This window comes from Canis lupus, chromosome 5, assembly GCF_003254725.2.
Source record: "Canis lupus dingo isolate Sandy chromosome 5, ASM325472v2, whole genome shotgun sequence".
Taxonomy (NCBI): Eukaryota; Metazoa; Chordata; class Mammalia; order Carnivora; family Canidae; genus Canis; species Canis lupus.
In genome coordinates, this window is record NC_064247.1 from 24,927,039 (window position 1) to 24,933,038 (window position 6,000).

Genomic DNA, 6,000 nt, shown 5'->3' on the forward strand with positions numbered 1-6,000 from the left:
TCACTGTTTTGGCTGCCATAGCTTCATGATAAGTTTTGGAATCAGGTTTCCAACTTTGTTCTTTTTTTTTTTTAATAATAAATTTAGGGATCCCTGGGTGGCGCAGCGGTTTGGCGCCTGCCTTTGGCCCAGGGCCCGATCCTGGAGACCCGGGATCGAATCCCACGTCGGGCTCCCGGTGCATGGAGCCTGCTTCTCCCTCTGCCTGTGTCTCTGCCTCTCTCTCTCTCTCTCTCTCTGTGACTATCATAAATAAATAAAAAATAAATAAAATAAATAAAAGAATTTGAAAATTTATAAAAAAAATAATAATAATAAATTTATTTTTTATTGGTGTTCAATTTGCCAACATACAGAATAACACCCAGTGCTCATCCCTTCAAGTGCCCCCCTCAGTGCCCATCACCCACTCACCCCCACCCCCCGCCCTTCTCCCCTTCCACCACCCCCAGCTCATTTCCCAGAGTTAGGAGTCTTTATGTTCTGTCTCCCTTTCTGATATTTCCTACCCATTTCTTCTCCCTTCCCTTCCATTCCCTTTCACTATTATATTCCCCAAATGAATGAGAACATATAATGTTTGTCCTTCTCCGATTGACTCATTTCACTCAGCATAATACCCTCCAGTTCCATCCACGTTGAAGCAAATGGTGGGTATTTGTCATTTCTAATGGCTGAGTAATATTCCATTGTATACATAAACCACATCTTCTTTATCCATTCATCTTTTGTTGGACACCGAGGCTCCTTCCAAAGTTTGGCTATTGTGGCCATTGCTGCTAGAAACATCGGGGTGCAGGTGCCCCGGTGTTTCATTGCATCTGTATCTTTGGGGTAAATCCCCAGCAGTGCAATTGCTGGGTCATAGGGCAGGTCTATTTTTAACTCTTTGAGGAACCTCCACACAGTTTTCCAGAGTGGTTGCACCATTTCACATTCCCACCAACAGTGTAAGAGGGTTCCCTTTTCTCCGCATCCTCTCCAACATTTTTGGTTTCCTGTCTTGTTAATTTTCCCCATTCTCACTGGTGTGAGGTGGTATCTCATTGTGGTTTTGATTTGTATTTCCCTGATGGCACCGATACCAAAAGATTGGGATCGTCCCCTGCGTATTCTCAGACCATAATGCCTTGAAATTAGAACTAAATCAACAAGAAGTTTGGAAGGACTTCAAACACGTGGAGGTTAAGGACCATCCTGCTAAAAGATGAAAGGGTCAACCAGGAAATTAAGGAAGAATTAAAAAGATTCATGGAAACTAATGAGAATGAAGATACAACCGTTCAAAATCTTTGGGATGCAGCAAAAGCAGTCCTAAGGGGGAAATACATCGCAATACAAGCATCCATTCAAAAACTGGAAAGAACTCAAATACAAAAGCTAACCTTACACATAAAGGAGCTAGGGAAAAAAACAGCAAATAGATCCTACACCCAGCAGAAGAGAGTTAATCAAGATTCGAGCAGAACTCAATGAAATCGAGACCAGAAGAACTGTGGAACAGATCAACAAAACCAGGAGTTGGTTATTTGAAAGAATTAATAAGATAGATAAACCATTAGCCAGCCTTATTAAAAAGAAGAGAGAGAAGACTCAAATTAATAAAATCATGAGTGAGAAAGGAGAGATCACTACCAACACCAAGGAAATACAAATGATTTTAAAAACATATTATGAACAGCTATACGCCAATAAATTAGGCAATCTAGAAGAAATGGACGCATTTCTGGAAAGCCACAAATTACCAAAACTGGAACAGGAAGAAATAGAAAACCTGAACAGGCCAATAACCAGGGAGGAAATTGAAGCAGTCATCAAAAACCTCCCAAGACACAAAAGTCCAGGACCAGATGGCTTTCCAGAGGAATTCTATCAAACGTTTAAAGAAGAAACCATACCTATTCTACTAAAGCTGTTTGGAAAGATAGAGATGGAGTACTTCCAAATTCGTTCTATGAGGCCAGCATCACCTTAATTCCAAAACCAGACAAAGACCCCACCAAAAAGGAGAATTATAGACCAATATCCCTGATGAACATGGATGCAAAAATTCTCAACTTTGTTCTTTTATGCACTTAATCACAACTTCAAAACACACAAAACAGAATGATAGAAGTAAGGGCAGGAAACATAGACAAATCTGTAATTAGAGGTGGAAGTTTCAGTGATTTACAGAACAAGTACCTAGAAAATCAGTAAGGGTAGAACAGACTCGAACAACACAACCAACTTAAGCTTATTGACATTTATAGAACAGTCCAGCAACGACAGCAGAATACACAAGAATGTTTACTGAGAAAGACTTTTCTTCAAGGTCATAAAACAAGACTTGATAATTAAAAAGTATCCAAGCCCTACAAAATATACTCTCTGGCCACACTGGAAATAACCCATAGATTTGCAAGAATTCAAAAGGGAAAATAGAAAGTATTTTGAACTGAATGAAAATCATGACATAACAAAATGTATGCAGGAAAACAAAAAAACACAGCAAGCCTGACATTGCTATCCTTAGAAAGACCTACTTAGAAGTTTGGCCCTTGGCTGGTATCCATGAATTTGGATTTTGGTGTGTGTGTGGGGGGCGGGGGGCGGGCAGTGGTGGCACATTCCCACTGCCCTGAAAAGATCAGCTCCCTGTGCCTGAAGTGTTTATACAGATATGGTGGTTTATGCTTAGCACCTTCCTTCTGGAAGTCTAGAGTTTGGGCACAGGTCCGGCAGAGAGTGCCTACGTGATCAGCTCTCAGTAAAAAATGTGGGCACTGAGTCCCTAGCTTTCGTGGTTGGCAGCATTTTATGCTGGGGGAATTAGGCATGTCCTATGTGACTTTACTGGGAGAGGACTCTTGGAAACTTCTGCCCAGTTTCCTCTGGACTTCACCCCATGTGCCTTTCCCTTTGATGACTGATATATTTTACTACAATAAATCTTAGCCCTGAATACAATGATATGCTCAGTCCTGTGAGTCCTAGTGAATCGCTGAACCTGGGAATCAGCTTGGGGACTCCCAACACATTACGGAAGTAGTGCTCACAGGGAAATGTATAGCACTAAATAAATGCCTATGTTAGAAAAGAAAGGTCTCAAAAGAAGAACCTCAACTTTCTTCTTAAACAAGAAAAAGAAGAACAAATGAAATGCACAGGTTGCAGAGGAAAGGAAGTGATACAGATCAAAGCAGAAATCAATGACAGGAAAAAAACAATAGAAATTATCAGTGAAACCAAAAGCATGTCTTGGAGACCAATAAAACTGATAAACTTCTCAACAGACCAGGGAGAGAATTCCACGAATTTTATAATTGGAAAATTTGATTAATAAAACATGTTAAGGTAGACTCTCATGAACCCATTTTTTAAAGACTGATGGTGGAAAGAAGTTTATTATTCTATTAATAATGCTTTTTTTCCCCCCAGAACTGTTTGCAGTAGGATTACTTCAAATGAGAACCCAATGTAATAAGGGAGTGTTTCTATCATCCACTGAGGAAAATAAGACACAGTTTCTGTATGAAAGAGGTATGATCTTAGCCAGTTCCTAAATATGTTTGAAGATTGTGTTTGAGAATTGGAGATTCCAGATAAAGCAAGTAAAGCCTATAAGGATAAAAATTCTTTAAATGTATTATTTATTCTTTTTGCTACTTTGCATATCTCTTTAGTCCTTGACACTTAAAAAAAAGAGAGGTTCTTTCTTTGCATTATTCCTTTCATTGCTTTTCTGCTTTGGAATGGCCACAGTGGCTAAGTCAGAAGTTTACTAAGTGTGTCCATTGTTCTTACCAAGAGCCTTAAGTCAGCCTCCTGAATGTTTTCCACTCACAGTGGGCAGAGAATGTATTAGCTCCCACTTCTGGCCTCTTCTTGATTCCCAGCTTCAACTCTGTATTTTGTCTTCCCTTGAAGATGAAGAGGAGTATTCAAGGTACAGTCTTCCTGGCCTTCTCCTAAAAGAACATTCTTTAGTTGAAGTCTTGATCTTGCCATAAAAGAATTCCCATATGGAAAGAGAGAAGGCACTGATTTCCAATTAGCTTTTGCAGTCATGACCCTATCATGTTGAAGAATTATCATTTTTCAGTTAATGAGAGAAAGAACCTGAAGTTTTAGCATAGAGTGTTATAGTGTGACTCATAATTCTTCCCTCTGCTGTTTGGTCAGATTTGAATGAAAATCTGGGGGCTGAGGGTAGGGATTATTTGGTTAGAAATATTAGCTCCCCGAATATGGCTTCAAAACCTTATTTATAGTATGGAAGCTACTCTGTTCAAATCAGCACTGGATAAGATAGGACAAATGTATAAGAATAATAATGGAGCTCTGATCTGGCTCGAATCATATTTTATATACTCTAGGAATTATAGCCAGATCTTTGAAAATTAGTTGTGAAGAGCAGAGTATGGTGGAACTCTGTGCCTGCTTTACTTTTTAGGGTCTGCCTTGCTGAACACTCTTCCCTGGTGTCCTTCCGACCTGAGGCAAATTGGTTTAGTGGTTCTAGAAAGAATAAAGCGTTTTTAAGTCAGACATGGATTTGAAACCGAACTCCACTACTTACCAGCTGTAGGACTCTGGGGAAATGTGCATCTGTAAAGAGAGGCTAATAATACTCACCTTTCAAGGTGTTGGGTGGATTATGTGAGATTACATGTAAAGTACTGCCAGCACTTCATTACATCCTAGATGGTTATGTTCCTTACCCCATCTTCTGCCTAATTGCATCCCTGAGAGCAAATCTGTCCTTTACCTTTTCTAATCTGTGTGTTTGTGGTGGGAGGAGGGATCAGTTCGACATAGGCATTAATTACCTGATTAATTCAATGCATGTTTGTTGTGTGCTTACTAGTGCCAGGTACTATTTTAAATAGTGAATGCATCTAGGAACGTAAAGAGATCCTATGCCCATGGGACTTACAGTCTAGTTGGAGGGAGTGATATATGTGTGGTGGGACAGACGATAAGCAATAAATCTAAGTAAGTAACCCATATATTATGTTAAAAAGGGATGTTTTTTTCCTCCACAGAGAAAAGGAGCAGAGCAGAAAAAGAGGTTTAAGGTGGGAGATCACATGGGTTCTGTTTGTTTGTTTTTTAAGAAAGATTTTATTTATTTATTTTTAAGCAATCTCTGCACCCAACGTGGGGCTCGAACTCACAACCCTGAGAACGAGAGCCCCACGCTCCATAGACTGAGCCAGCCTGGGTTCGTCTTTAAAAGGGTGGTCAGAAAAAAAAATAAAAAATAAAAAATAAAAATAAAAATAAATAAATAAATAAATAAATAAATAAATAAATAAATAAATAAATAAAAGGGTGGTCAGGATGGTTGTCTGTGAGAAGAGGAGGAGCTAAGTGTGTACTTGTCTGGGGAAGAGCCTTCCAGACAGAGGAAGAGACCAACGCAAAAGCAAAAGTGCCTAGAGGCTGGTGTGGCTGGAGCCGACTGCGTGAGAGCTGGTGGAGGTAAGGGCAGAAGGTGGTTTGGGAAAGGAGGTAGACCACGCAGGATGTGCTGGAAAGTCTGCAGTTTTTTCCATCAGACGGTGAGCTATTTGAGTGGTTCTGAGTGGATAAGCAATGTGTGGAGACCAGAGAAGATGATGAGGGTGGAAGCAGGGATGCCAGCTGGAAGGCCCTGGCCATCATCAGGATGGGAGATGATGACTGGCTTGCCACAGCATGGTGGCAGTGGAGGTAGCTTTAGGATATGTAATCTGAAGGTAGAAGTATCAGCATTGGTGACGGGTTTGAGGTGGGGTGTAGGGGAGCAGGAGATGCCAGCAATGCCCCCAAACTTGGGAGAGTGGAGCTGCCCCACGGTTATCTGGATCTGTCCTGGTGGGCTTTATCCTTCAGTTCAGATGCAGTTTTGCTTTGCTCTGTTCTTCCCTTCATTGCTTTCAGGCACAGGTCCATCATGGTGCTGTCTTAAGCTCGTCCTCCTGGTAATACATCTGCAGATAAATCCAGCAGGTACTTTAAGCTCAGGCCACACTC